At 35.1% G+C, this 22759-nt stretch overlaps 1 pseudogene; it reads left to right on the top strand.

Moving 5' to 3' along the window:
• The first annotated feature begins 9330 nt into the window (after window positions 1-9330).
• LOC140793726 (disease resistance protein RPP13-like) lies at window positions 9331-15512 on the top strand (annotated as a pseudogene).
• Window positions 15513-22759: the final 7247 nt, after the last annotated feature.

Raw genomic sequence — 22759 nt, 5'->3', positions numbered from 1 at the left:
CCGATGGTTATTCCGTTATTTTTGTGATAGTTTATATAATGAGCAAGTATGTGCACTTTTCTGCATTGTCGCATCTATTTTCAGCTAAGTCAGTGGCTGAAATTTTTGTTAGAGATTCTTGGTTACATGGCATGCCACGCACGATTGTGTAGGATCGTGATCATGTATTTATGAGCGACTTTTGGATGGAGTATTTCAAATTACAAGGGACTCGATTGAACTTTAGTTCGGCCTACCATCCATAGACGGACAGCCAAACCGAGGTGGTCAATCGAGATATTGAGGAGTATTTGAGGTGCTTTGTTGGAGAGATATCGAGTAGGGCTGTCAGGCTTGACGAGCAGCTCGGGCTCGGCTCGGGCTTGGCTCAGGTGAAGCTCGAGTCCGGCTCGGCTCGATCAGAGCTGAGCCGAGCCCGAGCCATCATAATAGGCTCGAAATTAATATCGAGCCGAGCCTGAGCTGGAGCCGGCTCGCTCAGGCTCGGCTCGATAGGCTCGATAGCTTGACTCCATATGACTAAGGACACGTGGCATACAGAAATATTGCCACGTGTCCCTCACTAACTCATTCTCACCCGTAACACAATATTCATCATCCTCACCTACCCCACCCTCATTAATTACTTCACCTTTCCCATCACCACCTTCCCCATCCTCAATTCCCCCACCCCACCCTCATCTTCACTCTCACCCTCATCCACCTGATCACCTTCACTCTTCCCTCCCCGTCGGCCTCCATCGGCAACGACGGCAAGCCACCACCACGACGCCACGCCTTCCTCTCCGTCGGCCTCCTCCTCCGTCGTCGTCGGCCTCCTCCTCCATCGCCGTCGGCCTCCTCCTCCTCCTCCTCCTCTTCCTCCTCCGTCGTTGGCCTCCTCCATCCGTCTCCGACTCCTTCGGCAAGCCGCTGTCCATGTCGCCACCGCCCACATCGCCACCACCTCTAATCGAGCTCGAGCTTTGCTCGGGCTCGGCTCGGGCTCAGTTAGGCTCAGCTCGAGCTCGGCTCGGGTTGAGCTGAGCCGAGCCTGAGCAACATTATGAGGCTCGAAACTAATTTCGAGCCGAGCCTGAGCCAGAGCCGGCTCGCTTAGGCTCGGCTCGTTTACACCCCTAATACCGAGATGATGGTTGGAGTTCTTACCATAGGCAGAGTGGTCTTACAACACTGCCAACCATAGCAGCAATGGCATGACTCCATTTGAGGTGGTGTATGGACGTACCGCTTCGATATTACGCGCTTATGATCTAGTGGTATTTGTGAATCGGATGTAGGTGGACTTAGCTTTGATGGATAGAGACGTCGCATTAAGGAGGTTGCGTGCCCATCTTAAACTTGCTCAAAACCACATGAAGCAAATTTATTATAATAACCTATCCTATAAATAATAATAAAAATCTGTGTTATGGGCACGACATGGCCGGCCACAGTGTGGCCGGCCTTGTGCCCATGCATTGGTGTGTGGCTTGGGGGTGCCACGCACCCCCTAGCGTCGCCGCAGCCAACCGACTACGACCAGCTGGCCGCGGCGGGCCCCAGCGTCGCCGCAGCCACCGCTAACCCCCACCGCTTCTCTCTCTCTCTATCTTTTTTATTCTCCTCTCTCTCTCTCTCGTTCGGTCTCTCTCTCTCGTTCTGTCTCTCTCTCTCTCTTCCACTGCCGACCGACCGTCGCTGTCGTCGTGCTGCTGTAGGTGAGCATCCTCCTTCTTCCTCTTCTTTCTTCTCTCTCTATTTATCACTATCTCTCTCTCTCTTTCTCTTTTTCTTGCTTTGGGCTCGGGCTCGTCGGAGCTGAGCCGCCGACGAGAGGCCGGCAGTTGGCTGGCCACCAGCTGCCGGTGCCCTCCCCGCTGGCCCGAGTCCGCACCTCCCTCCACTCCTCCTTCTTCTTCTCCTTCTTCTTCTTCTTCTTCTCCTTCTTCTTCTTCTTCTTCTTTCGTTTTCTTCTTCTTCCTCGGCTTTTGCTCCTTTTTCTACACAGTGTTGGGCTCGATCCAACACTATAGGAGGCAATGCTAGGTCGAGCCCAGCACTAATGGCAGTGTTTTAATTAATTATTTATTTATTTATTTTATTAATGTTATTTATTTAGATTTTTCCTTCTTAATTAATGCAAATAGATTATTTAGACATTAATTATTTTAATAATAATATATATTCTTCAATATGATTAGTATTAATTATAATATGTAAAATCAATGATTAATTAGATATAAATATAAGTAATACTCATATTTATTTATTTATATCTCTATTAGATTAATATATAGATTTGTAAATTATAATTATCAAATTTATATACTAATATTTTTATGAGATACATTTTAAATAATTTTAATAATTTATTATACATTATTATTTTGTAACAAATAAAATAATTGGCTTATGTATTTATTTATTATTTTATAAAGTAATGACTACGTAGTCCCTAATTAATCAAGATATAATTTAATTATAATTATGTTTTTTATCTATATTTATATTTTTATTTATAATTAAAAATCTAGCCAATTATAAAAATAAGTAGAAATTCTAAAATCTAATAAATTATCATATTTCACTCGAACGGATTATAATGGGATAAATAACTAACTTTATGTTACTTAAATATTTTCAGATCCCGAACCCCTTATTTGAGACCATGTGGACCTTGCTAGCGATGAGTGTCACTCGGTTAATTGGCGGATGTAAAAGATACGTGGTCTAAATGTTTTGCATGGGCACAACGTGCCCATGCAGTTGGGCATGGCGTGGAGGTGCCACGCACCCCCAAGCGTGGCCGCAGCCATCCGGCTGCGACCGGTTGGTCGCAGCGGGCCCAGTGCCACTGCAGCCGCCGCCAAAACCCCCCCACCGGCTATATCTCTCTCCCTCTAAATATCTCTTTCTCTCGCTCTATCTCTCTCTCGATCCTCTTGATCCTCTCTCTCTCTCTCTCTCTCTCTCTCTCCCTCTCTCTCCGAGGTTGGCCTATCGCCGCTGCCGCCACCTCCACGAGTGCTGGTGAGCTCTTTCTCCTTCTCTCTCTTCTTTTCTCTCTTCTTCTCTCTCTCTCTCACTATCTCTCTCTCTTTCTCTTTTTCTTACTTTGGGCTCGGGCCCGTCGGAGCCGAGCCGCCAGCAAGAGGCTGGCAGCTGGCTGGCCACCAGCTGCCGGCGCCCTCCCCGCGAGCCTAGGTCGGCACCTCCCTCCTCTTCCCTTCTTCTCTTCTCTTCTTCTTCTTCCTTCTTCCTTCTTCTTTTCTTCTTCTTCTTCTTCGTCAAGTGCTACTCTTCTTATTTTTTTGCAACAATGCTGGGCCGAGCCCAGCACCGTAGCAAGCTAGTGCTGGGCCAAGCCCAGCACTAGTACTAGTGATCCATTATTCTTTATTTAGGTATTTCTGTCTTAATTAATACAAAATTTAGACATTATTTATTTTAATAATAATACATATTCATCATTATGATTATTATTAATTAAAGTTTATTGATGATTAATTAAGTAATAAACTATTACACATAAATATAGGTAATACTTATATTTATTTATTTACTTATATGTATATTAGAGTAATAGATAGATTTGTAAATTATAATTATTAGATTTATATTCTAATATTCTTATGATATACATTTTAAGTAATTCTATTAATTTATTAAATATAGTTATTTTTGTAACAAATAAAATACTAGGGTTATGCATTTATTTATTATTTTATAAAGTAATCTCTAATTAATCAAGATATAATTATAGTTAGGTTTTCATCTATATTTTTATTTTTATTTTTATCTGTAATTAAAAATCTAGCTAGTTACAAAGATAAGTAGAAATTCTAAAACCTTCTAAATCATCATATATTAAATGAACGGATTTTAATCAAATAAACGGCTAGCATCATACTACTTAAATAATTTCAGATTCTGACCCGTGTTCAAAATCCCGTGGACTTAGCTATCGAGGCTTGATCATTGTCGTAGCAACGTGAATGAGTGGTTGTTTGGTATTTGCAGTGGTGGTGAGTAGTCTTATCCCCTAGACGCCTTTCTCAAATTATGTTATATTATATATTATGTAAATGCATGTTTTGGCATTCAGCATGATTATATGATTCTATCTAAAGATGATTACAGTCGATCATATTTTATCATGCATTTGATTATGCTGATCAAGAATATGAGTACATTGGTGATATATATAGAGATGATTGAAGATGATTCTACTGTTATGATTGTATACCGAGTTAATCTATAGCATGAGTATGCATGTAATAGATTAGCATGAGTATGCATATGTTGACGATACAGTTGAAAACTACATTGCATCATTTTCTCTTGATTCCTATTCCACCTAAATTTCTGCTATGCATTGACTTATTATCGTACTTGATATATGCATATGATTTGTCATTTAGAAGGAAAACATGAAATGTGATTGATAGGATAGTTAATAGAAAACGTGAGGATATCCGAGTGGGTGCAAGGGTTAGGGCGTGCCTAAAGATGATTGATCGCTCGACATAGTCGCGATCCTGTTGGCCTTATGTCTAAGGTTGTTATTCTATGTGCGCAGTAGACATTCGGACACATACCGTTCGCTAGGGCATATGTGGCAAGTTATTCTCACAAGGTTTCTATTAACTATGTGGGTGCTCGGTCTAGATGGATGTTGATACATTAGCAGGTGGCGAGGTATGGTTATATTTGAGATACTCTTGCAAGTGGCGGAGTATGCTCTAAGCTTTCGGACATGATGTTGAGAACGGGTACCAAGTGTTGACTGTGCACAGTGGTGGTCTAGTATGATGATATTATATCAAGATGTTGGTGATGATTGTGATGTTGAGAAATGCATATGATTTCATTATCATTTGGTTATCTGATTATCGAGTTATCAACATGCATCATATATGGTTGCATTTGATATCATAGCATGATCATAGTTGGCATGCATCATGTGTCATATTTGAGAAAGAGTTATTATGATTGTATGACGTGGTGACATATTTATTTAGTGTCGAGGATTATATACTTTTATCAATCATGACATGTTATCTACTGTTCACTTATATTATTGATGATACATTCACATATTCATTCATGACATGATGCTCTTTCTGATTCATATTATCCAGTACATGATTTACTCTCTGTTTGGCATCACTGATTCGGGATAAAGTCTATTCACTAAGCCTTTTGCTTATGACTCTCTTTATTTCTTTCTTTTTAACCCTCATAGATATTATAGTACGTGATATCGCCTTGAGATACCCTGATGAGATATTTTAGAGTAAAGATGAGTTGTACTAGTATTTGATATTTGTACTCTTTTGTATTAGTCGATGATCTGTATGATATAGGTCGAATCATGGGGTACCCTTGTATTAGTCATTTTAGTTATATCTTAATAGTTTATTATGGCTCACATGTTAGCAAGTCATGTGTATACCTAAGCAATAGAACAACAAAAGAAAATTAATAAACATTTTCAAACGTGGAGTTTTTTAGTGGATTCTCATGGTACAAAGTAAAAATATTCCTTACTTTTATTTTAACTAGCATTAGAGCGTATCTTGGATTAAAGTTTTTTCGGTTAATATTTTCGGATTTCATATATGCTGATTATAGATTCTATAGATACTAATTTCAAATTCCATTATTACAACTATGAATTCCATAATTAAAAACTATGGATTTCTGATAGGATAATCTAAATACACTCTAATATAGATAGACTGACTTATTTTATAAAACTCAATTGTATATATATAGTGACAATAACAGATTTCATAAATATTAACTCCTGATCCATAGTTTGTATCTTCAAATTCTATATACTAACTTTGGATTTTATAGTTATTAATTATGAACGAGAGAATTTAGTACAAATTTCATAATTACTAACTACGATTTTCTAAAATATATCAATGGAATCCACAAATATATCTATAAAATCAAAAAAAATATTTATAAAATGCAAATTTTTACATAACCTAAAGATGAATATTTAAAAAATATAAAATTTTATGTATAGAATTTACAAATATTACCTTAGTCCATCTCTATGATTATACATTTTACTACCAACTAAACATATAGTTTTTTGATATATTGGGCATATTTCAAACATCAACACGAGTTCTTCATCCTTAATAATGCCCATCAAATAATTAACTTATTTTAATCGAAAAAGTACTTAATAGTAATATCATATTCATCCAGATGCTCTTTTATTAATTTATAATTTTTGCCTTCACTTTTACATGGTGAATTATTTTTATGTGTACAAGAAGAGTATTTTCACATTCATAATAGACGAATATTTTATGTTTATCCAATCTTGTAACACTTTCTATGTGGAAAACAATTATAACAGGGTGTATAGTGGTAAAAGTTTTAGCTAAAATTTCCGTTAAAGAGGTGAAAGAGAGAGAGATTAGTGAAGAAATATTTGTTACAACTGAAAGAAAAAAATAAAAAAAGTATGGTTACGTTGTTGCCAGAGAAGAATAGATAATTAATATACATTCACTCTGCATCCTTGCCTTTGTTTCTTCTAAAGGTGGTAGCGACTTTGTCCTCTAAAATAAGCTCAAGGGTGTTACAATTATTTTACTGAAAAATGGTGAAACTATAAAGTAAGAATATAATGGATAAGAGTGCAAAAATATAAATATATTAGTTTACGGTGCAAATGGCAAAAACGAAGATAATATAATTTTTCTTCACTTTTCCAATATTGGCTGGCTAATTAGAAACTAATATATGATGTTAAAATATAATTAATATATGGACCTATAATTATGTTTTGGTGGACACTCAAAATTTTGTAAGAGAAAGAACGTGACCTATAGTTTAAAACAGAAGAAAATAATATTAATTAATGATTAATTACCATCAGATACACTCTTAATATAGATACTTAGTAAAAAATACAAAAAATTAAAAGCAACCCGCTCCACCTTTGTGTATTATATATACCAAATCAAACAGTGTTTTCAGTCTAATTTTTGTATCTATAGATGCAGTATTTTTAGATATATAAAACCAAAAAGCCTCTCAATAATTCTTCAATTTTTTGCATCAAGATCAATGTGGTTATCTTTTTAAATTATTTTAACTTGATTGAGGATATATTTTTTTTGTTATGAATGTGGAAATACTCATCTTATACGTACTAAAAATAATTTTACCATGCTAAAAGTGAAAGCAAAAGTTATAAATTAATAAAAGAGCATCTGGAAAAATACGATATTATTGTTAAGAGCCTATTTGAAAACTTATAATACTGTAGTATTTAACTGATTTTATGGTATTTTAAACTCCACGGTAAAATTATAATTTATATAAAGATTTTCAAATAAAACCCTATATTTTTATCAACTTTTTATTAGCACTTCATATTTGATAATTTTATAATCTGGCCTCTCCGTTTCTCTATATTCTATATGACACCTGAATTAACTAAATCCAATCATTTTCAAATGAAAGGATACCAACTAAGAGTGCAAGGATCCTAGTTCCCCTCTTTCCGAGAGGCCAATTAGAATACTAAAGAATTTTAAAACATCAACATTGGTAGGGTGATTAGATTTAGGATGATGTTTTTAATTTAATAAAATGGATTAGGGAGGGATATGGCTTAAAAAAAGGTATGTTAAGGTTATAAATTTTTCAAAGGGTAGTAGAGTTACATAAATCAAATCAAAGAAAAAAAATAATGATTGCAATTAAAATAATAGCATGTTGTTATATGAAAACTATAGAGAAAAATAGGGTTTGTTCCAATATCCTCAAAAATACTAAAATGTTAAGGTGTTATTTGAAAATTTATCTAATTAATATTAACAATATTATTTTCTGTTTAAATTGATCTATTGACTACTTGGTCATACTGGAGGGACTAAACCTGTTGAATAGACCAACCCTTCCATCTCCGACATGCATGAGACAGCATGACTTACATACAAGAACAAACGCAAAAACACGAACACTATTTAGAATTAAGAGATAAAAAGCATCTTGTTCTTTTTTAAGGTAATTAGAAATTCAATAAAGGAAGGTAAGGTGACCCAAAAATTACAGTCCGCTGCCCCTTCGATGAGCAGCATCGAGATATAAAATAAAGGAGAGCTCAGGCATTCTTAAGCCAATCCACAAAAGGAGAAGAAGTTATCTTAGCCTGCTTTGCTAACCAATTAGCAGCAATTTTTTTTTTTTCTAAAGGCGTGCTTAATGGTTACTTTCATGAAGGAATGAATGAGGAATAGTATATCTTTAATAAAAAATTCGTAGTCTAGTTGCCAACTCTTGTAAGGCCCAAGCTTCCATATTGAGTACACTCACTATTGATAGGAGCACCATATGCGAAAAGAATATCAACATCAGCATCTCGAAAAAGCTAGCTTCCTCCACTTTTATCGATTGTCGGGTCAGAAGAACTGTCGCAGTTAAGTTTTACCCAAAGATGCGAAGGAGGGGACCATCTGATAAGAGGTGGAGGAGGATACAATCCATCGTCATAATACTAATAAATCACTGACAATTATAAGTGGAGAATTGCTATGCCTTGAAATTGAGAGAATTTCTAGACCTCCACAATTGCCATAAGGAATTTGCAATAAGTGTCTGAATGAATCTTTGTTTATCTTTCAGTAAATTTTCTCCTTCTTTTAACTGACACCATTTAACCAGTTATCATTGAAAGGGAGATGGATATTAAGAGTAGTCATGTTAAGGTCCTAAATTTGCTTAGCATTAATACAATCTTTAAGTGATATGGTTCGTAGAAAAATTATTTTCTCTACACCAAATTTTGTTTTTCTCTATTTTTACTTTTTGATACCAAGTGGACCAGCAAAGCTTGGGGTACTAGAGCTGCACTAACACTATTTTTAAATGTTGGAAGTTAGGGCGGCAAAAATTGACCCAATCCGATAACCCGACATGATAACCCGACTGTTAATCGAGTTTGAGTTTAGTCTAATCGGGTTCGAGTCATAAACAGTCAACCTTGCCTAACATGATTATTAATTGGGTCGTGTTCGGGTTTATACTACTGACCCACTTTACCCGTTTAACCCATTTAAGAAAACGAGTCGGGTCGGGTCGGGTCGACTCACAAACCCGCTAACCCGCCACATATATGTATATATATACATACATATTTCTAATTTTTTAACCCTAACTCTAATACCCAACACTACTTGAGTGAATTCTCAAATCGGCCAAATCCCAATCCCGCAGCCGTCGCCCCTTGGCCCTTACCCATACCTGCAGGCGTCTCCTCGTTGTCTTCTTCCATTAGATCGGCTTAGTGGTGCGACGACCGAGAGGGCAATGATGGCCGTGACGGTGGTGGAGACAACGGTATGCTCTCGCTTCCATTAGATTGGCTTAATGGTCTTCTTCCATTAGATCCCTAATTCTTCGAAATCCCATCATCTCTTCCCCTCCTCCCTCTCGCCTTCACCGCCACCAATGGTAAGCTCTCATCGCCACCGTAGCCTTCTCTCCTCATCTCTGACGGGCCTCCCACCCTCTTGTAGCCTTGCCTCTCCTCAGACTTCCGACGAAAATCCCAAGGCCCGATCTTCTCCGGTCCTCCCGCTCGAGGCCTCGCCTCCACCCTTGCCCTTCTCTCCTTAGATCTCCGACGGATGACCATCCTTCTTGCACACCCGCCCGCCCGCCCCATCGCCGTCGCTGTCGGTCGATCAACTTACTGTGCCATCGCCGTCGGTCTCTGATCTCTATTGTCGAGGAGTTGGATTTGTTATTGACTTATTATTGTAATTAAGGATTTGTGTTAGGATTTGTTGGTTAATGGTTTGTATAACTGAGAGTTTATTGTATAATAGATTCTATTTGTGTTAGTTTAGTTAATTGTATAATAGATTCTATTTGTGTTAGGATTGAATGCAGGGTTAATGGCTTAATACTTAGAATTATTATTTTTATGTTGTATAAATTTTGAGTTGAAAAGATATTATTGTATAATGTATTATTTATATAGTATAAATTGATAAATATTTATTTTTATATGGGGTTAAAATAGTAAATAATTAAATATTATTGTATTATTCGGGTCGTATTAATATGACCCGTTTATTAAACGGGTTACACAGGTCGTGCCGTTTTAACCCAACCCATTTAATAAATAGTTAGCATGGGTTCTGTCGTGTTATCCATTTAATAAACGGGTCGTGTTCGTGTTTACTAAATGCAACCCGTTTAATAATCGAGTCGTGTTCGTGTTAGGGTGATATTGACCCGACCCAAATCTGACCCGACCCGACCCGACCCAAATCTGACCCGACCCGACCCGAACTCGTTTAACCCGACCCGATTGCTACCCTGCTGCAAGTGTTGCACCAACGAGTTATCGGTACGGCATAGACAACATCCAGGAAAGGCTTGAGAAAATAGACTCCCACACGACCAAACACAATCTCGAAAGTATTCCGTCGTCGTGGACTATTTCTAGCACTAGCGAAATTGCACCATGGTACGAATATACGTTTGTCCTTTACTGTTTTCGAGAAACATGATGCTATGGTATTACCAAAGAGTTGTTGACCACAATAGATTTATTTTTAATTTATTTATCAGAATAGGTCATCTCTAAATTTAAATACTAAAATTGGTTTATTGTACTATAGTCCTAAATGAAATATTTACTGTTAAATATTTTATTGAAAACGTTGATAAAATCAGTATTTTTTTAAGTAAAATGCTAATCTTATCAGTATTTTTATTAAAACTCTTTAGATAATACTCGGTATCCCTTAGCCTAGGAAAGTAGAAAAATATTTAACAGTTAAGCATTTTTAATAATTAAATATTTTATTTATAGCTATAGTAAAATAGACCAATTTTAGTATTTAAATTGAGATGTTAACTATTTCGGTAATTAAATTAAAAAGATAGATCTATTTTGGTCAACAACTCCTATTACCAATGCAGTCACTTATTTACTTCAATTTCTTACTTCAATTTCTTCTATAAATTTTTTCATCAAAACCATTCTGTATTTTATCTTTATTTATTATTCACACTATATCGATATATTTTTCTTTTAAAGCTTCAAAAAACATCTTACTATTAGTTTTCTTAATAGTCAGTGACCATATAGATGAGTTAATCTAATAATAGATACAAAATAGCCTTGATATTATTTAAGTTATTTTTTTACTTAAGATAAAAATAATAGGAGAAAAAGATTTTAAAGTCAATTGAGAGGTAATTTTTAATTTTGTTTTTAAACTTAATAAATATTCTCTATTCTATTAGTTGTAGTTAGGTTAAACTTAACTCAAGATGGTTTTGAGACAATAAAAGCAAAATATAGATGTGTTGATAAAGTTTCCTATATATAGAAGCTTTGGGTACGATGAACTCTTTTTTCTTCTTTTTCTCATTTTGTTGAGCTACATGGGTGGAAACTGTTAGGGGAAGGTGGTAAAAAGTTTAACAGAAAAAGATTATCCTATTGATACTTAGCATAAGATGAAGTGGATAAAAATTAAAAACTTTTCTTACTTGACTTGCTTGTCATTCTATGGGATAAGAATATATATATATATATATATACGTTGTACTACATGACTCTTGACTTTTCAACTTCTAGAGAGCCCAAAAAGTTATCTAAACTCCAAGACATTGAGAAGATCAAGAGTCATCTCAAAACCAAGGCACCAATGTGTATTGTTTAAATTATTTAACCACCCATTATTAGTTCGTATTGTTTAAATCATTTATATATTTAGTAAACAAAAAAAAAAATATCACAACAAGTAATAAGAATGTTTCGTGAGATTTATATCGAGCCTTCTATAAATTTTGCCAAAATCTTGTGTACCTTGTTGATCCATTTTGTTTTTTGTTTTAATTTCTAAACAAACATGCAGATTTTATTGGGACTTTACGTAACTCAAAAGCATGTTTAGAAAGATTGTCCTTCTGCTAAGGAAATATCTTATGTCGATAATTTGTTTGTATCATTTTTCTACTTCCGAAACCAACTTTTCTACTGCCAAAACCAAATAGAACAGGATAATGGAGAGTATATGTGACAAATGAAGAGTAATAAATGAACAGTATTGAGTGAACAATAAACAATACTTAGAGAATAGTATGAAGAATATTGTATTTACATATAATCACTGCATGCATACCTCCCAAGTATTGCACATCTATCTTTCAAGTATTATGCACCTAATTTCTTAATATATAGTACAAATAGCTATTGCATACATAAAAAAGCATTGCACATGTAGTAAGCATTATATGAGTAACTATAAAGCATTGCACATGTACCAATGAGATCTCAAACAACGCATACCTATAGACGGCCTCTCCCCCGTTGCATACATAGCAATAGCTTCTCAAGCATTACGTGGGTCGGATCAAACATCGGACAACTAACGGTCTTTAAAGCATTGCCCACATAGTAGTGTAATACAAAAGGATTCTATATATATCGAATGATAACACATATGTAAATGCATGCATTGCATACATGGAGCCAACTCATTTAATAGTCCATCAATTTCATCAATCTACTTTACGTATCAAATTAAAAAGTACTTTTATAATTTTTAAAAACACAAAACATCTTTTTTTATATTTGCCTTCAGTTTATATTACAACAAAAATACTTATTACACTTTTATTTCAGAATATAAAATAAATATATAAATAATTATTTCTAAAATAAAAGTCTATTTTAGAATTGCCATTATGCTTGATGCGGGTCGAGCAGCAATCATGGATCATAAAATGTTCTAGAAATCAGCTGCTATTTTCATTGGGATAAATACCTGATGGGTAACTCACTGATGTTATCCTATTTTCAGTGGTAATTCACTGATGTTATCCTTTTTTTTTCCCAGATAAATACCTCATTGAGATATTCCCGGTATAGACTCGTGAGATGTTAATATGGTGAGGTGTTCTTATTTAACAATGAAATAAGAAAACCTCATTGCAACCTCATTGGTATATTCCTCTTTGGGATATTCCTGGTGGGAGCAGTTAGAGCAAGGAAAAAAAACTTTTATTTACCAACGGACTGATTGCATATTCATCCTAAGGAACTTCATTTTCTAGTTAGGTTTTTTTTTATCATTGAATCATTTCTACGAAAAAAAATAAAATGATTTATGATTTTGTAGGATCATGATTTTCTTCTCACTTTGCAAAGCTATATCCAAATCTATTTTTTTGTCCTTATTAATTGGTAGAAAATATGGAATCCTGAACATTTTACCTTAGTAATACTTGATGATTGGGTTAGTTTTACTAATAAGTGAAATAAAAAAAAACTGATCAAAATCATCTTACTTTTTCATACAAACTGCCGTAGCTTGATTTTTCATATTTTAGATTAGTTCCATAGAAATATGCTTTGATCCCTACTGAAATATTTCTTGTGTAATTAATGCTGATTTCTTAATAGGTCTAAGTTGGAGGAGCATGTGGTTGGCTTTGAAAATCATGTCCATACCCTAACCAAGAAACTTGTAAATCATGAAACTGATGGCCGGCGAGCTGTTGTCTCCATCATGAGAGACATCGGCACCGGCAAAACAACGCTCGCAAAGAAGGTCTACATGAGCCCGGAGATCAAGAAGAGGTTCGAGTATCGCGCTTGGGTACATGTACCAGTGACCTTCAAGGTCAAGGACTTGCTCAGCCACATCTTTCGGCAGCTCTCCAGTAAACTCACAAAGACACATCGCAACAACTAGAGAAAGAGGGAAAGGAAATCAATCAAAAACTACGTGAGTACCTACGAGGGAAGACATACTTGGTTATGCTAGATGACTTGAGGAACATAACAAACTGGAACTGCCTAACAGATGCCTTGCCTGATTACGGCATGGACAGTAGAATTCTAGTCACTACATCGAATGTCGTGCTACATCCAGATATATCTCCTCTAAAACTCAGATCTCTTATTAAGGAGAAAAGTGAAGAATTATTTTGTCTAAGAGTCTTTGGAACAACTAAATTTCAACATGGGAACAAGGGTCGCACCCAAAAAATTGTGAGCAAATTAAAGTATAAGCCTTTGGCAATTGTGGTACTAGCTGGTGCTTCTGTGGATTGCCGAGGGATTCATACAATAGAAGGAAAGACCATGGAGGAGCTTGGGCTGGAATATTTGAAGGAATTGATCTCAAGGTGCATGATCCAATTAGTGGAGAAGGACATCAACGAAAATATTATGGCGGTAAGCATCCACGAGCACCTGCTCTTTTGCAAGGTCCGAAGCTCAAGAGGCCAGCTTCCTTGAGGTTCATGATGACACTGATGTCTTCTATCCAGCTAGCATGCGCCGACTCTCTCTCCAAAATGGCGTCGACAAGTACTTGTCCATGAGAACATTAGTCCCTAAACTCCATTTTCTCTTATGTGATGCTTTTGATGAGACAGACATCAACCCAAACCAGGAGAAGCAGCACATGAAATCTTGCCAGCCAAAAATCGTACAAGCAATCCAACAAAAAGTCAAAACTCTCAAGTAGCTCTTCAACAAGGAAGCTAGAAGTAGCTCTCCCAAGTTCACATTTCACGGATCAAAGTTTCTTCGAGTTATCGATTTAAAAGGTGTCAGGCTTGAGAAGTTGCTAAACGAAATCGGAGGCATGATCCACTTGAGGTACCTGGGACTTAAACATTCAGGCTTGTGAAATGTCCCTTCATCCATACGAAATGTTAGTAATCTACAAACGCTGGATATAACACAAACTACAATCAAGAAGGTTGCAGATGAGTTTTGGCAAATTCAAACACTACGTCATGTGCTTGCTAATGAAATCTCCCTTCCCAAAGCTGTAAGCATGTTGAACAACCTACAAACACTCCAAGGTGTAGTCTACAGTAGTTTGGTGAATTTCGAGAAGTTTCCCAATCTCCGATACTTGAAGATGTTAAGGCTCTCTTGCTCCTCCGACAAGAAAGAACTGTCTGCTCTTGAGAAACTGGAGAACCTCTTATTATTGGACCTACGAGGGAATTCCCTCTCTTTTATCCCTAGCCTTCAACGCCTCCAGACCCTGAAGCTTTTTGGGAAATTCACACAAAATGAGGATATTTCATCATCTCATGAGACATTCGTCCTTCCGAACCTTACCACAGTTACACTAGTCTTAACGAAGGTGGGTCAGGAGTTCATTCATATGCTAGCGAATCAGCCTTATCTTGCCGAGCTCGTATTAGGGCAGGAGTCCTTCCTTGATAAGGGATTGCTCTTCCCTACTGATGGGTTCCGTAAATTAAAGAAGCTGGAGATTGATCTCCATGAGCTGGTGAAATGGAAAGTAGACACCGGTGCCATGTCTGATCTTGATTATTTATCGATCGATAATTGCACTAATATAGAGAAGACAGATGCCATGCTACAACTGAGAAATATAAAATATGTTGAGCTCCAAAATATGAAAGATACAATAAGTCATATGTTTAAAAATGAGGAAGAGGGAGCTCCTTGTATCTTGTGTACACCAAGTCAAAGCTAAGATTGATGGGAGTGAAGATTCGCTTGTGTTTCCTTACTGAAATTAAATTTCCATTTTGTATAGTCTAATATCTCTTCATACATTTGCTCATCAGAAATAGCACTTGTCTTGCAAATTAATCTTAATTTATTTGTATTGTTAGCGTTCTTATTAAATGTTTTCTCAACATTATTCTTCTCCTATTAGTAATTTGCTGATCCTATATTACTCTAACTCCTGCTATTTACATTCATGTGGTTAATTTTTACAGAATGTTTGGTAATCTATCGGAAGGTATAGAAACTCGCTCTTCACTTCATAATATTTATAGTAATCTTATTTTTCTCTCTCAAATAGAGCCAAAATGCTTTAAAGAAGCCGAAATGATGAAAATTAAATTTTAGCTATGCAAGAAAAACTTAATCAATTTGAGAGAAATTATGTTAGGACCTTAGTACCTAGACCAAATGATGATTTCTCAATTAGTACTAAATAGATTTTTTGAAATAAAGTAGATGAATCGAGTGTCGTAAACAGAAATAAAGTTAAATTAGTAGCCCAAGGTTTCAGTTAAGAAGAAGACATTGATTTTAATAAAACATCTGCACCAGTAGTTAGACTTGAAGCAATTAGAATATTACTTGCATTTTCATATTTTAAAGATTTTAAATTATATTAAATGGATGTTAAAAGTATTTTTCTAAATTGTTATATTTTGGAGGAAATTTATGTAGAACAACAACCTCCCAGTTTTTAACATTATGAATTTTCAAATCATGTTTTTAGACTTACAAAAAATTTGTATGGATTAAAACAAGTATCTAGAGCACGGTATGAAAGATTAAATAAATTTCTTATTGATAATGATTTTAAAAGAAGAAAACTAGATACTACTCTCTTTGTAAAATAAAAAGATCATGACATGCTTATTATTCAAATTTATATTGATGATATTATATTTGGTGCTACTAATGAAAGCTTGTGCAAAGAATTTGCTAAGTGTATGCAAGGTGAATTTGAGATGAGCATGATGGGAGAGTTAAATTATTTTCTTCAACTCCAAATTAAACAATTAAAGGATGCCATTTTCATTAATCAATCCAAATATACAAAGGATATAATAAAAAAGTTTGCCATAGAAAATGCAAAACCAATTGGAACTCCCATGAGTGCATCAACGAAGCTAGACAAAGATGAAAATGGTAAGTCGGTAGATGAAAAGAAGTATTTTCGATATGATTGGCTCTTTACGATACTTAATGGTTAGTAAGCTGGATATTATGTTTAGTGTTTGTATGTGTGCTAGATTTCAATCATAGTAGCCGTTAAATGTATTTTTTGATATTTATTGAGCATTCAAAACTTAGGATTATGGTATCCTAAGAATGTACCTTTTGATCTTACATGTTTTCTCAATTCATATTTTATCGGTTGTAAGACTGATCCAAAACGTACTAGTGGCTATTGTCAATTTCTTAGGTTTGTATCTTGGTTTTAGTGAAAAACAAAATTCAGTAGCTTTATCTACTACCGAAGCCAAATATGTTGTGGAGTAATTGTTGTGCCCAAATTTTATAATTGAAACAACAATTAGAAGTTTTTGAATTTTATTTTTCTAATATTTCTAAGTGTGATAATACAAGTGCAATCAATTTGACTAAAACTGCTAATCAATTTCAAAAACTAAGCATATTTTATAAGAGATTATATTTAAAAATGTGATATTAAACTTGAATTTGTTAGCACTGATTATCAATTAGCGAATAGTTTTACAAAACCTCTTAGTGAAGATAGATTTTGCTATATTAGAAGAGAACTTAGTATGCTAGTCCTCTTGAAAAATAATTTTTAAAATAGTTTACTTATAAATATATGTTATCTATTGATTTTTCACTAATATATATGGGGAGATATTATGTATGACTTTGAAGTTATGTTCTCTTTATTGATTTCGCTTAAATGTCATCACATATTATAGCCAATTATTTGATTTCCTTTGATTTCATATCAATATTTTTTTAAATTTATTCTATCTTTTTGCCGATTCCAAAACGGGGAGAAATATTTGATTCAAGCAAAAAGATGATATTTAAAAATAAAATATAATTTTGAATTATTGTTTGTCATCATAAAAAAGGGACAGATTGTTAGCCCTATGATTTTAATGGTTTATTATTTGATTTTGATGATAACAAACAAATAAATTAGTTATATTATTTTGATTAATTTACAAGTTAAAATAGTAATTATTAATTGAGGAGCTTTTTTATTTTTAATGTAAAAACTGAATTAATTCTGACCATGTGTTAGTATTTTGGCCATAACTATCAATGTGATTCTTTTTTATTTGAAAAGCAGACTTATTTATTTACATCTTTATTATAATATATAATTATCAATTCTCAGGTTTTGGTTTTTAAACTTATGTCATAATTTAAAGATTACAAAATTGTATTTATGGCAAATAGATTCTTGACACCAGTCCGGTTTTTCTATGTGAAAAGTAAACTTGATACTATAATTTTCATATACAAATATATTTAAAATTCAGATATTACCTATGTGCAATAGGGCCTACAAATTGACTATTCATAGCTAGCTATTTTCCAGGTTGACATCTTCTAGACATTGTTAACTCTTTTAGTCATGAGTTTTTTAGCCAAATATCCTTTTAATGCAATTCTCGTTAGATTGGAAAGGCTGAGAAAGAAATCTGACAAAAATCTGCATACATTAAATGTTTTGCAAATTGGTCTTTATTGGTTCAAATTATTTTATAGCCAAATGTCCTTTTAATGCAATTCTCGTTAGATTGGGAAGGCAGAGAAAGAAATCTGACCAAAATCTGCATACATTAAATGTTTTGCAAATTGATCTTTATTGTTTCAAATTATTTTAAATAGAAAAGAACATTCTCAAGCCTATAAAAGGAGGTCTATACCTCATGTTGAAGTAAGAGTGTGAAAAACAAATCAAAGAATACAAAAGAGAGCAATTTAGTTCAGCTCATATTGGAGAAGGAAAGAAGTTCTCACTTGACAAGTTTTCTTTCTCTCTTCTTTTCTTTATTAGTGAGTTATTTGTAAATCAAACTTCTTGGGATTTGTTACACACTTTATTACGATCCGACCACATAGGTTATGTCAGTCGAGTCGATTGAGTTAAGTTGAGTCAAATCGATTTATCTTATTTAAAAACACCTAGACACATGTATATATTTAAACCCTAGGTAATGATATCACTTATTTGCTTAAGTAAAAGTGAAAGAAATATTAAAAAAATAAAGTAAAGATGAACGCCAAGATTTTAATGTGGAAAAATCTAAATGGGAAAAAAATCACGGATCCAAACTCGGATCAAAACCAATTACTAGAATAGTAGCAGTTATAAGACTGACTCTCAAAACAATCCGTCAATACCCATGACTTTGTTCCTCTCAGTCTTGCTTGCTAGAACTCACGATTTACCGCTTCTCGTGATTGATATCCAATATCAGTAGCCCTTGAGATTGATCATTCATCTAGATGGCCCTTAAGATGAAAGTTTAATGCGTTGTACAAAAAATAGACCTTGTTGGTAGAAGAAACGATGTAGCCTCAAGAATTCTCTTTTAATTGCCTTCACCAACCACCCTAGAATTAGGGCATCACAATGCTTATATATGTACCCAAGATAGAGCCAAATCGAAGTCATATCGGAACTCATGAAAGTCCAAAATTTGTATATTATGCAGGTGCGTTCAAACGTGGCCCGAGTGAGGACGAACGGCCTGACTTGTTCTCAAGTGCGTTCGAAAGGGCCCAAGTGCGTTCAAACACGGTGACTTGATTTTCACTAGTTTTATTTGAATGCACAAAAACACTCCTCTATATGTGTGAACGTGCTGTGAACATATGCAGGGTGCATTCGAACGACCCTTGACCGCGTTCGAACGGCAAAAAAACGTTCTCTGTATGTGCGAACTCCTATACACGCGTTCGAACGGCCCGAATGCGTTCTCTGTATGTGTGAGCGCCTGTGCTCGCGTTCGAACGGCCTGAACGCATTCTCTGCATATGCGAACACCTGTTCTCGCGTTTGAATGACCTGAACGCATTCTCTGTATGTGTGAACTCCTGAGAGCACGTTCGAACATGGTGTGTATGTAGTGTGAACGCGGTGCGAACGTAGAAACCTTCTCCTTTGATTTTGCAATTCTTCAATCCAAATACTTTCAAGACTTGCATAAATGCTCATGTACATGTATAAAAATACTTAGCATATTTTGTACACAATTGCCAACACTAAAAATCTAACAATCTTCCCTTTGGCAATTTGTGACAAAACATCTAGTTTACAAAAATTAGAAAGAGTCCTAAATGAGCATTCAACAAGTTTAAAAGATATCACACTTCAGTCCCTACAACTAAAAACATACCAGGATCAAGTGAAAATAACTTAAGATTATACAAATTTAAAAACAGTAAACACATGCAATCTAAACTTCAATTATCAAAACTGCAAAGCAACACATGTTCAGTTTAAATAAAGCATTCAGCACATTACAAATAATGCAAATAAAATAGGTACTAATGCAACTCACTATGCAACTCAAATACAACTCACTATGCCACTCACTCCTTACTCCCCCCTAAACACATGATTTCTAAACTAACTCTCCCACGTTTTAACACAAATTTCCAAAGGCTAAGCACTAGGAGGAAAATGGTGATGGAGGATAGACAACACAGAGTCAAGCACTATCCCCTGACGAGCTTGCTCAGCCCGTATCTCTGTAGCAGTAGCAGAAAACCCATCAACAGCCAACTATAAGTCATGCACTTGAGTGCTAATATGATCAAACCATTCAATCATAAACTGGAACTCTTTCTCAAGTTGATATGATTCATCATCGGAGCTGTCCTCAGAAGAGATTTCTTGGTGTGATCGACATTCAACGGCGGAAGAGGAGGTCAGTTTGTAAGGAGATGGTGGATCATGAGCTTGATTCCTCTTAATGATGATCCGATCCAAAGGTTTTTGAGCCGTAACCGAAGCTTCTGAGGAATCAACTCTCACACCACTCTGCATGCATAATTTAGTGATGAAGATCCCAAACGACAAATATTCACGGGGGGCATCTTTTTGTGCAGCTATCACAATGGTATCATAAATAATAGTGGCCAAGTCAATGGAGACGCCTGATAGCATTGCATGAAGGAGGAACGCCCAATCCTGACTGATACTAGAATGCCGAGTTTTGGAGTGACATTGTATAGACAAATAAGATGTAACATGCGAGCCACAAATGTCAGTTTGGCATGAGGCATCATATTACCTATCCACTCTTTCCCCTGTATTAAAATGTCACTTGCATAATTCTGAACAGAAGGAAGAGGGAAAAGGGATACTCGAAATCGCCATCAGGAAGTTGAAACTCTGCACGAATGACATCAGAGTCCAAATACATAGATACACCATGGACTGTTGACCGTATACACAGATCCAAAATAGTAGCATTGCTAAAAAACTCACGGACAACATCCACATAAGCTGTCCCATCCATCTTACATATTGATAGCCACCTTCGCTCAGTAAACATCTTCTCAATCCCCAACGATGCAAAATCTGAGATGACTACAGACCTCTCACAAATTATAAGATGAGTTCCAAAGTTATGCTTATATCTTCCTACAGTAATTGATGAAGAAAACTTTGGGACAGATGACGGCAAAGAAGGCAGCTTTGGCTTCTTAGAAACGATTGCTTTTTTAGGCATTCTATAGAAAAATAGATCTTAACATCCAACACATACCCAAAGCATAAAAAAATGAAAAAAAAATCCAAGATACCATGAAAGCCCTAAGTAAAATCCATATTCCACTAGAAAAAACAAGTTTGTCACGTTCAATTGCTCAAGAAACATCAAGATGTAAACTCTATCATGATCAGAACTTAAAAACGCATGAAATCAACCAAGATCTAGAGGCTAATTTGAATCAAAAAATAAGAAAGTATTCACAAATCATACCTCGTAAAAAGTGATGAAGAACTTGAAGACTCAACCCAAAAGCACTAGATCCGGAGGGGAAATAACCTTTGAGAGAATATGGAGTGAAAGATATAGTAAAAACTGTCAAGATCTTGAAGATTTGGGAGAGTGGAAAAGAAAGGGTTTTAGGGTTTGATAAGGAGGAAGATGAAACCCTGGGTTTGGACGCAATATATATAGAACCCCCGAGTTCTTTCGAACGCACCAGTCCGCGCGTTCGAACGCGCTAGTCGCTTCGTTCGAACTCAAAAAAATTGCATTCGAATGCAATTTTTTTTAATTTTAAATCAAAAAAAATCTAAAACATTTTTGGAGATGCACTTCTAAAAATTCAGAATAGATTCAAGACATAAATATGACAATCAAATGAAATAAGTCATACAGAGATCAATCAAATCATCAAGAGCATATTATGATTAACTCTAATACATCACTCAAATTATAAATTAATTCTGATTGATCACAACAATATGCATATGCAAGTTGAGCATAGACAACATAAAACAATCTTCTTAAACAAAATTTCCTATATAAACAATGATGCAACACAGTAGTCAAACTGACTTAGCCTATAATTATGCACTTCACTTATTCTCCAGAACTTGACAGGAATTTTTTATGTATTTTTTTTTCACTGAAATCATATAGGTGCAATGATGGCTTTCACACATGATTGGGTAGACATTTTCTTGTAGTACATAATGAACAATGTGTAAACATATATATGTATATATCATTTTTTTTTAAAAAAATTTCAAGCAACGTACTGAGTCAAACTGGACTCTAAACAAGTTGACTTTTACACTAATGAGCTATGATACCAATGATAAGCTATGATACCAATTTTATATGTTCTGATACCAATTAACAAGCTCTGATACCAAAATTATGGGTTCTTGTACCAAAGATAGGCTACGTAATGATTCTTTCAAGATCTTGATGTATTATAAGAATCAGTCCGCGCAACCATGGGAAAATATTCGTCAGATATTCTTCAGTAGTCATAAAATTACAAAACAATTGGGTTAGATTCATAACTTCCCGATCTACAACTTTCGTATTTATGCCCTTCACAGATTCGAACTGTAGCAGACACGAAAATACAGAATAACGTGAGTGATGGTGGTGGTGACGGATGGAGTGGATGTTAGGGTTATGGATAATTGATTATGAAGATGAAGGTGGATGGTGGATGTGATTAGAAGTTAGGAGTGGCTCGATGAAGGGAACAAAGTGG

The sequence above is a fragment of the Typha latifolia genome, chromosome 8, assembly GCF_019914945.1.
Source record: "Typha latifolia isolate L0001 chromosome 8, TyphaL0001v2, whole genome shotgun sequence".
Taxonomy (NCBI): Eukaryota; Viridiplantae; Streptophyta; class Magnoliopsida; order Poales; family Typhaceae; genus Typha; species Typha latifolia.
Note: the sequence above shows the minus strand (reverse complement) of the source record. Positions and strands in the feature narration are given on the sequence as shown.